Source organism: Hetaerina americana, unplaced genomic scaffold (assembly GCF_022747635.1).
Source record: "Hetaerina americana unplaced genomic scaffold, ioHetAmer1.1.p SCAF_37, whole genome shotgun sequence".
Taxonomy (NCBI): Eukaryota; Metazoa; Arthropoda; class Insecta; order Odonata; family Calopterygidae; genus Hetaerina; species Hetaerina americana.
The window spans coordinates 4,170,573-4,183,090 of NW_027286952.1; the positions used below are offsets into that span (position 1 = coordinate 4,170,573).

General features: G+C 37.8%; 1 protein-coding gene across 1 annotated transcript in view; it reads right to left on the reverse strand.

Moving 5' to 3' along the window:
• LOC139691502 (voltage-dependent calcium channel gamma-8 subunit-like) overlaps window positions 1-12,518 on the reverse strand; it is a 1,299,002-nt gene that overhangs the window by 853,663 nt on the left and 432,821 nt on the right. The window lies entirely within an intron of this gene.

The window sequence follows — 12,518 nt, forward strand, 5'->3', positions numbered from 1 at the left end:
GATGACCCTCGTGTGTGTGTGTGTGTGTGTATATATATATATATATATATATATATATATATATATATATATATATATATATATATATATATATATATATATATATATATATATATATATATATATATATATATATATATATATATATATATATATATATATATATATATATATATATATATATATATATATATATTAATATATATATATATATATATATATATATATATATATATATATATATATATATATATATATATATATATATATACACACACACACACACACACGAGGGTCATCCGGAAAGTAGTACCCGTTTGTGCCGCATGAAGTGCTGACGACGCGAGTAGCCGCTGGACGAGGTCAGATAGCTTCAGTGGCTTGTCTGCCTTCTCTGAGCCAAGTTGCGTGACGCCGCCAGTTGTGAAGTGAGGGCAGTGATTAAATTCCTCAATGCAAGAAACGTTCGCCCATGTGATATTCATCGCCAATTAAAGGAGGTGTATGGAGACAATGTAATGGACGAGTCGTCTGTTCGGCGGTGGTGTCGCAACTTCAACATGGGGAGGGGGAACACACACGACGATGAGCGTTCGGAGAGACCGTCTGTCATTACAGACCAACTGGTGAGCTCAGTTGACGAATTCGTGAGGAACGATCGGCGCGTCACAATTGATGACATCTGTGAGCATTTTCCCAATGTTTCTCGAACAATTGTTCATGAAATTGTTAAACACCATCTGCATTATGCAAAAATTTGTGCAAGATGGGTCCCTCGCGTATCTCAATGAGCTGGCGGCGAAGGACTATGCAGCAGGAATACAGAAACTTGTCACACGTTATGACAAATGCCTTAATTTGCTTGGAGATTATGTTGAGAAGTAGTTTAAAGTATCCTCTTTCAAATAAAATTTTTTATGTTTGTTAATATTTACTTTTGTCTTTATTTCACGAACGGGTACTACTTTCCGGATGACCCTCGTATATATATATGAATAATTCTATATAAATGAGTATGTATATATATATATATATATATATATATATATATATATATATATATATATATATATATATATATATACATACATACTCATTTATATAGAAACAGATATAAGGAAGAGGGATAGGAACACACATAAAGGACAAACACAGGAGAGGTAGGGAAGGCGGAATCAAGCAGATCACGAGTGAAAAAAAATATTTCCTAGACTGGGATTTGAACTCCGGATCTTTCCACCTGCCGGGCGGAGGCTCTTTTTTTCACTCATGATCTGCTTGATTCCGCCTTCCTCACGTCTCCTGTGTTTGTCCTTTATGTGCGTTCCTATCCCTTTATCTTATATCTCTTTCTATATAAATGAGTATTTGTTACGAATTTATATAATAAATTGGACAGTGACAAACAATATAGAAACACATAAAAAGATCACTCACACGTTATTTCTTGATCATTTCGACGGAATTCTACTCCGTCTTCAGCGGAAGATAGAGAAGTAATGGAGTAGAAGATATAGAAGTTTAATTACTTCTATATCTTCCGATGAAGACGGAGCAGAATTCCGTCGAAATGATCAAGAAATAACGTGTGAGTGATCTTTTTATGTGTTTCTATATTGTTTGTTGCTGTCCAATTTATTATTCAATACTTCCGTGTTACGTCGACGAAATTTAATATATATATATATATATATATATATATATATATATATATATATATATATATATATATATATATATATATATATATATATATATATATATATATATATATATATATATACATACATACATACATTGACACACTCATGAATATTCAAAATCTTTTCTTCTTAAATCCAATTCGGTCTCAGTTCCGTATTTTGCAGAGTATTTTCTTCGCAGTTTTAATGTTGCACAAAAATAAACCACCAGGTTGCACAAAAATAAGCCACCATTTGGTGTTATTGTACGTGGTGCTGAATAAGAAAATAGTCGTAAGGGAGTGGAAATGGAAGTTTTGATCGTGTCATCGTTTTCAAAAACATGTTTGCAACGAATAACGTTGCATCTATGTCCATTAAGATAAACAAAATACCGCCCTATGTTTCCCTGCTTGTGGGATCAATGTCTCAGCGACTGCGGTAAAAAAAAACCTCTTTGCGTGTTAGATCTCATATATACCGATACTCTTACTACTTGTATTTGCTGGGATTTTCTAAAGAGCCATACATTTATTTTCCTGCTCAGTCGTCATTATTTACGTAATTAATCCAGTAACCTTGCTTGTGACAGTTTTGCAATTTAGAGGGACGCGAATAAATATGAATTCAAACAAATTGTGTCATACGAGAACGGCGAGTGACTTTCACTTTCCTTTCCGAATATTTTTATTGACCAGTGTTAATGAAAATTTTTAAATTTAACGAGCAACGCCTAAATAAAGTTTGAATTTGTTAATAAAAACGGTCATTTCCAAAACGAGCAAACTTTTCCTAAAGTCAATACAAATACGCTTATAAACACTCGACTTCGTTAGCACGATAAAGTTACTCGTATTTGTTATATCCACACGCCCCTTTTATGCATTGTGTTCATAAAACTGTGTTATTACAAATAATATTCGCAATTTTGAAAATATGGGAAAGTTTATCAGAGTTATGAAACTTGGCATATATTACAAAATGTTTTGCCTTAAATTACTGTTGAAGAATCAATCAATATTCGAAATTGATTGTAACTTATCTAAGCCTGCTAACAATACCAACATCCTAACTGTTGACTAAAAATGGTGTAAAGCATGAGCTTGATTCTAGTTGTAACTAATGGATGTTTTAAAGTTCAAAATGTCTATCACCAAAAGAACCTTATTTAAATATTAATAATTTAAAACACGCTTTAAATGAAGAGCCTCATCATGCTATGTGGAAAAGAAATAAACGCCATCAATGAGCAAGTGAATATAACACATTTGTGACGCACTCTTTCTCTTTTATAATTAAACAAAAAAAATAAAAACATTCCTCGGAAGTCCACCACATTTAAATCCGCAAAAAGTCCGCAAAAAGTGTTGGATGCATGTCTTGAAGTTTTTTTTTTAATTTTATACAAGTGATCGTTAAAGAATTTTTTAATGGTTTAAAAACTAAGGTATTTATTATAAAAATTCAGATATGGAGTTTTTTTCCAGAGAACATCGTAGCACAGACCGTAATACAAGAAACAACGGCACAGTTTACTTAAAGTCAAATCGGGTGAAGACACAAGAATTACTGCCAACTTCCTGAGCAATGACCCCTTACATATAACAGACATACGCTTGATCTCTCATAATGTCTTATATTGTTATTGATAGGGTTACTACTGTATTTTAAGCATCATCGCTAAAGAAACATGGTCCTAGATCATCCAAAATAAGAAAATCCCTAATTGAATCTTCACTCCTTCGGCGAGTCTTAACGTATGTAGTTCCTCTGACAAGTTTATCTAATACTAATTTTGCTACGCTATTCTCCACGCTACAGGTGATTTATTTGGGCACCCAATCAAACTTAAAAATGAAAGGAAAATATATATTATGTTTTCAATCAAAAGAATATTTTTAAAAAAAGGCCCTTTAAATAATCTTAAAAATTGGAGGAGTAATTTGGATGGATAATCAATCAATGTGTAACACGATAATCCTTTGTGCTGAGGGATCAGATCAGCGATTTTCTTTACTTTTTCATAGCTATTTTTAAAACAGGTGTGGCCAAATATGTGTAAGGTCCTTCTGTTACTGATCATGGAGCTCCAGGAGCATTTTACTGTAGTGCTTACGAGGAAACCAAGTGTGTATTAAGTGGGTTCTTTTCACGGAACCGATGTTTCTGGGAAATTAAACATAAAAAGAAGCGAAAAACATTTGTTATCAATTCATGACATCATAATCCGTAATTATGAGCAAAAGGTACATTCTGTCCCTGGATATCGAAACATCATTTGATTTGAAAGAGAGAAATTATATCAACTCCTATGATAGAAGAAAATACGTGTACATACTGCCGGGAATATGTGCCGAAAAACATTCAAATTAAATTTGGGTGAAATATCGAGATGCTGTGACGAATTCATGGATGCCATCATTAAAACTCTTCAATACCTAGATATACATTGTGCGTGGTCTGTGCAATAATTGCTCGAACTGGTGGCCAAAACACCTTGGCACTGATTTGAGTGACACCACTGGACTGACTATAATGCGGGTACATACGAGGTATATCCAATATATAAGCGGAATGCTGCAGTCTGGCGGCCTAAACTATGGCCCCTGGCCCACAAAGCGGCGCTAGTTGCCTGAGACACAATGAGCCATTTGTGTTTGGCGGATCGTCGAGCTGTGCGCATGGTGCTAGTTAGTTATGTTAGTTTCTGTTTGGCTTGTATTTACTGTTCGTTGAAAATTAAATTTGACGAAATTACAGAGCAACGAATCAACATCAAGCTTTTGGTGAAGTTCGATAAATGTTATCAAGAAATTACTGCAATGTTGACAGCTGTTTACGATGATAATGCTCTGAAGAAAACATCCGTTTTCTTCAAGTGGATTAAGTGACCCAATAAATCAAGGAAAGGCCGACCGAAAATCAAAGTCATGCTCCCGGTTTTCTTTAATGCCGAAGGTGTTGTTTATTATACATTTCTTCCTGAAGGGCAAACAGTAAGTGCTGAGTTCTACCTTCCTTACAGTTCTCAAGCGTTTGAGAGAACGCGTACGTCGTGTGCGACCAAATTTGACTCAAGGCGATGGATGAATCCTTCACCATGACAATGCACCTGCTCATTCTGCATTGATACTTCGCCAGTTTCTGGTAAAAAGTTAAGTCACCATCCTTGATCATCTTCCATATTCGCCAGATCTCACCCTCCTTGACTTTTTCCTGTTCCCAAAATGCTGAGAAGATGTGGACACAGAGCAAGAAACGACGAGAAAACTAAGAAGCTTAACTGACGAGGACTTCCAAGGGTGCTTAATTAACAGTGGGAAAGAAGATGGAATAAGTGCAAGGGATGGAGAGTACTTTGAAAAGGGGACAATATCGATGTAGGCTAAATTTGGCAAAATAAAGTTTGTATGGCCTCAGTTCGCGTATTTATCGGACAGACCTCGTACTTTTAATTTCAAACGATAATTTTACCTTAGAGTAAACAATCGAAAACTAGAATTGATCTTCACTTGAAAAGGGGTAGAAAATGTATAAAAATAAAACATTTATATGACGCTGATTAATAAAAATAAAACGCAATTAAAGTTAAAAAATGCTCAATACAATTTCCATCATTATGTGCTTGTTGCCTCGATTTCCATCGAAGTGCGTAGGAATCGCGCTCAAATTTGACTCTCGACACGGTGTAGAGAGAATACACCCAGGCCGTAGGGTTAGGCTTTAACAATTCAATCCTTCAAAGAAGCGTCGGATGCTATATTCCCCCTCACCTTTTTCGCGGCCGGAGAGTCTCCCATTTTAATTTCAAATTTTATTTCAATTCCCAATTTCAGGCAGAAAATAGTTTCCTACTGAAGCTACGTATCCACGCACTCCTCAATCTCCCAGGCAATGGAGAAGTCCTTCCTTCCACGTGCACACACTCCTCGTCCAACCTCGCCTGAATTCTTTTGCTCGAAGCCTCAAATCTCTCCTCCCAGTCCCCCGATCCATGGTCAAACTTATTCCCCCGATGCACACTCTCTCCTCCAGCTCCCTTCCTTTCCCCAACTAGCTTTTCTTCCTTCGCTGAAAACCCCTGGGCGGGAGTAGTAGTGGTATAACTGGCATACCCTCTCCGCCATTAGCCTGCTGGCCCGCTCCACCCCATGGCCTTCCGCATCCTTCCCCCCGCGCTCTGCCTTCCCGCCAACCAAAACCTTTTATTCCACGATCTTCTTTTCGTCCCCCCACTTTGCCCTCAAATTTCCAACTCCACTCCAACCGCCGCCCCTTCCCTTCCCCCGGGTACCCATCCCCCATACACGGAAAACCCTTCCTCCCACACCCACACACACACGTATACGCACACCCTTTCCGGTCCCTTGACCCGATCACAGGCTCCCTGACATTCCCTGGGGACTCCCCTACTCCTCCTTTGGTGCCTTGGACTCTTGCCAGGGGGAGATAGTGGAGGAGAGGGGGAGGGGGTGAGAGGGGAGGGGAGGGAAGGAGAGAGGGAGAGGAGCGAGGTAATCCCACTCCTCTATCCTCTTTCGATCTCTTCTTCCAACCGCGCCTCTCTCTCTCTCCTTCCCTTCGCCACCCCCCTCTCTTCTCCTTCCCTCGCTCACCGCCACGTCCCCCCGCCCCCCCTCCCTTCCCCCTCGACCTCACCCAGAACACATCGGATCGAACAGGGCTTTTAAAGCGAGACCCAACCCGAGCACCACATTCATTCTTCACCCTCCCTCCCCCTTCCTTTATTCCGGATCTATCACCCCCTCTCACTCACTAAAATTCCCCAGCACCTCCCGCATCCCTATTCCCTTCCCCTCATTCCGCTCCCCCAGAAGTACGTCATCTTCCCGCCAAACCGTATCCACCCACGCCTCCTATTCTCTCCCGTCCCCTCCCTCCTGCTCTTCCTACTTTCCACCTTGGTCTACCTCCTGGTCGGTCATCCATCTCTCTTTTTCTCTCTCACTTCTCTCCTGCTACTGAACCCATTTCGCCCCCTTCCGGCGGGAAGCGAGATACACCGCGTTAGTGACAAGGCACGCGCTCTCTCCTCCTCTAGGGACGCCTGCACCTGCTCGGGCGGGACTTCTGTTGAGCACTACGATCGGCAATAGCCATTAAATACACAAACACAACCTCTTCTTCGTTGTCTACTCGTGCTTTTCCTCCCATGCAAGAGGAAATTATCTCCCGCCATCCACAAAATGTTTCCTCAGCCTTTTCAAAGGCAAACTGTGTGTATACACACACACACACACACACACACACACACATATATATATATATATATATATATATATATATATATATATATGTGTGTGTGTGTGTGTGTATACACACAGTATACATATATATATATATATATATATATATATATATTTATGCATATATATATATATATTTATATATATATATATGCATGAATTTACGTACAAATTATACCCTGAAAGCCAAACTTAGGGTATGGCAAAGCAATTGATTTAGCACCAATAATTCTAAATCAAATATTAAGTTTTTCTTGCTTGTTAGTTACCAGCCAGTAGGTAATACAAATTATCGATATTACGACAAAGAAATACAGGTAATTCACTATGATATTTAAGGCAAGATAGTTTTTCACGCACAAAAGACGAGCTTCTTGTAACAAGACGTAGAGTGCATTAAATGTTAGATGACATAATGAAAACATATTAAGCTAATTAGGATAATATTATAATAATGTATATTATTCTATAATTATCACTCCAGTAATCCCCGCTATCCTTCCAACCCACCTCGCATAGACCTAAAATATCTATACTATATTTCCCCTTTCCATCTCTCGCTTAACATTCCCCAATTTCCCTGTCCTTAACATTGTCCTAACATCCACGTTCCTATTATAACTAATGTGGTCTTCTCCTCTTGCGTCTTCTGTCCTTCCAGAAGGGACCATTTGGTCTCAATTTAACCCAAATAAAGACCTCTATCTATCTATCTATCTATTCTTCTGCTGCTGGTTTTCCCTTGCAAGGGTTTCGTAGGATGACGACCGCGGAAGTCTTGCCTCCCCCGCTGCCGGGCACGACACACGGCCGATTTGGCCGAGCCCCGTAGTTGCCAGGACTCAAAATCTCTGTTTTGTCCATCACGTTAATCTTGGGAATGATTATTGACGTGGTTTCCCGTTGCCTTCCTCAATAGTGTTTTTAACGTGACACCATCACTTACTGCCCGCCCCACTGAGGAACAGACGCTGATATATATATATATATAAATATATATATATATATATATATATATATATATATATATATATATATATATATATATATATATATATATATATATATATAATTTTATATATATATATATTTCTACATCAATCTAAAACTTTCGTAATTATTCTTTTCCACCAGGAAAATATGATAAATTATTAAGTTCCTTAATATCTGCCTCAGTTGGCTTTCTTGAATGCGAAGAGATCCATTGAAGTCATTGTTTTTATATTGCTTGAAATACTTATTTTATTGTATGAGATTATATGAAGTAAATTGCCTGTGTCTATTCCTCCATCTGAGTCTTAATAATTTTCTTTTAGTTTATAATTGCTGTCTAGCTTAGTTTCTATTTAACTATTTCATTGGAGTTCAGTTATACCCCCTTTTCTAGTGATTTACTGGAGTTTCTATTTCACAAAATACGCTGTTTCTTGGGTAATGGTTCACGTGTATTGTGGTGGTAAAAACATTGGCATTATCTGGTAAACAATAATTTACTTTGAATCATCTTTCAGACAAAACATTAACCGCAACTAAATGGACATTTATTGGTCATCCAAAAATAGGATTTCTTTTTTGGTAACCATAAAACGCTTCCAGGAAAGCAATTGTTTGAACATCTTCGCATTCTAATTGGCTAATAGGATCCAACTCTCTTATCTCTGGTGGTCCTTCCCTAATATATATGTATATCAATGTCTTCCTCAACTATACATGTTCCAACTATTGCTCTGAATCCCCATTTTAAATTGTATCGGAGCCCAAGAACATTTATTCACGCCGGCGCATGAATTTAGCAATTCTAGTCCTTTTCTCCCTATACTTCTCTATCTTTATTGTTAATTTTCACTGGGAATTGTGGATGCAGCCCTATTATTCACTTAAATGAAAGTGGAAAAGGGTAGAGGAAGGGATTAATGCGCAAGGAGTGGCACCACCTCTTACGTTTGTCTATCGGTAAAATTAGGTACTATCGGCTTTATTCAGGGAACGAGGAGGTCGTCTGCTCCCTGCGTCGGGTACTTCTCTTATCCATCTCCGTACGGAGAGATAGCGCTTTCAATTCCAATTTTCTCAACGTTAATTACATTCCTTTTTTTTAAGATCGATGTTTACATACAAATTCGATACATAAACTAACACAGCCGCGGAGACACTATACATTGACGTGAATAAGTTGTTTCCTTTTCTTTTGCGAAAATTTGCCAGGGAATATATAGATACCCTAGGAAAAATTTCCAATTGATAGCATCCAGGATTCTTATTTTTAAGTATTAGTTCGCTCTTTTTCAACGGAGCACATTAAGATTTCACTCATTTTATATTTATTATATCGACTAAATTACGCACGAAAATTAACTGAAAATTCATTTATATAATGCCATGCGTTACATTCCTGTTGTAAATGGTTGTTTTAACAAAATTTCAATAGAATGATGTTCTCCTTGAACTCGAGTGCACACAACTTGAAAGATCGCCTGTGCTAACTAATTAATTGCATGATGTGTTTGCAGAAACGTCACACATTAATTATTTATAATGACTAATTTTTCTTTTTATTTATTTCACAAAGTATATTGTAATCAAGAGTTGGTTACATTTCAGATACCTTATTCATTTCTTAGTTAGAGGTCTAACGCGCCCGACTGATGAGAGAAGGGACATGATTGAGACAGCGTTCGCAACTTCGCCCTGACTAAGTGTCAACGACTGCCTTGAAGTGCAATACTATATCTAATAAATTTCGTGCATTCAATTTATGGACAACTTTAAGGTGTACGTTGATCATAAATACCGATTTCATTGATATAATTAGTGTTTTAGAAGACATTTATTCTTTTCTTCTGATTTTACAAGGACATGTATCAAATAAAAAGTGTTCCGTTCAAAAAATGTTCTCTGCTGTCATCTTTTATCGCCAATATCAATAGCAAAAAGGTACTAAACCTCTAAGGAAAGTTACTATACCTGTAAAATATATTCTTATGAAATAATAATTCCCAAATGCACCTTGTCCATACTTTTAGGCAATAAAAATTTAATAATTCATTTAAAGTGAAGGAAGAGCCGCATTTCTGCTCGATAGGTTTTGAGAGTAGTTATTGTTAATTTAGTGTGCCCGTAGGTTTTAAAAAAATCGATTGTTTACTGAAAGTAAATGACACAAAATCTCATCAAATTCTAATAATAGCAAATGCTACAATTTCAGAGCATAAAAATCATTCGCCTTGACCGGGACCAGACGAATGATTTTGACACTTTGAAATTGTTGAAGCGCATGCAGCGAATGAATCTATTAAAAGTTACCGTCGCGGCATCTCCCACAGTTTCTTGGAATTCTAATAGTGAAATAAATATATCACACCAAGCAGTAACCTAAGTGACTGTGATTATAATGGCCAGAATTCCATTCTCCTGACGTGGTGGCAAGGTTAAATTCTTTTGGGCAGCGGACGAAAAATGTTATGAAACAATAATGACAGTGTTTTGATCTAATATTTTAGAAAAATATTTAAGAGGAATGCCAAAACTCTCTATCATAACTAATGTGTCTAAGATTGGACTCGTATGATAAACACAATTCTTGCGAAATGTGACTTAAAAAAGAATATTTTTGCGGTGATAAATAGAGCCCACAACTAGTCATTAACCACTTCAATCATTTGCAAACTTATTTGAACGAAAAACTAATATTTAAAATAATTTTAGATTAAGGACATTTTTAATTTCTTTGCTCTCAATTACTTTTGGTTAAAATGATTAAAGTTCTTTACTAAATGGTTTTGACCGCTTCTATTTCGCCTAATTTAATACGGTCTAATGACCGTTTCTTAGCTACTGAGGACAAAAACTATAATGTGGTTTAATAAGTACAAACAATTATCACGAAGGGAAACTCATAGAGCATCCATGAAGTTGAAAGGGACAAGCACAGTATGTATTTTTAATCCTAGTGGCTGAGATAAAACTTAATGGAATTAGTCTTGGCAATAAAAGTTTGCGAATGGTTTAAATATCTCAATGAGGGTAAATGGAAATCTCAGATTCATTTAGTACGTTCCATTTTCAATATCCCAGCTGCGGATACATCTCCGTTCAAAAAATGAGGATGATTTTTCGAAAAAAATCATGTGAATAGCCAAAGCGGCCGGTAGAACAAAATGTCTCCCCTCCCTCGTCCTTCTCGCAATCCAAGTCTCATCTAGGACAGCTCTAATTAAAACGACGGGCCAAACTCCCACCTCCCAACTTTCCAGATGCGTCCTCTATCCCCCCCTCTCGCCCAATACTTTCCTCGACTTCCTCCGTTTCGCCCTTTCACCACTGACGACCTTAAATTTGTCCCCTCTACCCATCATCCCCCCCCCGTAGCCCTCTCACCTCCCCCTCTCGTCTCCCTCCCCGGAATGAATATTCCGAATTCCATTCCACGGGTACCGAGTGGAAGTCGAGAGTGGAACAATGTTACATTCTGCGTGCCGTGGTCTTCGTCCTCCCCCCTCCATCCATCCTCAGCGAGCCCTGAACCCCCCCCCCCTCCATCACGCTACCCTGGCCCCCGCCCCCTCTTCCCCGAACCCCCTCCCCACTCAGTTCTGCTCTCTCAAATTTTAACTCGGAAGCGGACCTCCACATCCCGTCCGCTTGATGGGGTTCGGACTCTCCGGCGCGCTTTAACCCGTTGACGCCGCGATGGCCATATTTCGGGATGACCGCGGTCTCGATCGGTCCCAATCGCTATGTTTCCGGTCCATCGTGGTGACATCAAAGAGCTGATCTGAAAGTGAAACATTGGTTTTCGGCGCGGAAAGTCTGATTTGCCCAGGCAGAAGGTAGAACTGAAGGTATTTCCTGTATCACTGTTGATAGCAATGGGAAATCGCGAATAAAAGTTTTTAAACAGATTTTGCATGGTGTGTTTGGGCATCATAATAATATTTAATTCTTTAAATGGCATAATAATATTAGTATTTTGGAATATGGATCTAAAAATATTATTTAGAGTGCTTTCCATTGGTATATAATCAAATAACCCTGAGCCAATAGCTAATTTCGAGAATGGTAATTCAATCATTCGGTAATTTAGTACAGAAGTACCGAAAAATTTGAGATAAAAGGCGCAGGAATGATAAATGAGCAACTAGACAGTGCGAAACCTCTTACATTAATTGCGATTTCAGTTGCAAGACCAAATATCTTCAGTTGACTTAATCCAAAATATGCGATGCATGCAGCTTGCGTACGTCAATTTTTAGTATACCGATAGATATGTATTTTTGAGGGATGGTATTTAAATATCCTTATTTCCCAGTAACCTTAGTTATTTAAAATTTTCGAAATACCAAAAGTGTCATCAGCATCCTGTTTGATTCGACTTAGATCAACAAACGCAATTTTCAACATAAGCCAAAACACGACAGGCTATTATAAAACCGCAAATCTACCAAATCCAATACGATCTCCTGATCTCTCTTTCTAATTTATCAGCCCCAAAATACGGACAGTACAATCGAAAATGTCTCTGATTTAAACACTTATGCCATTCCCTCAATAATCTGACAAATTCATTTTC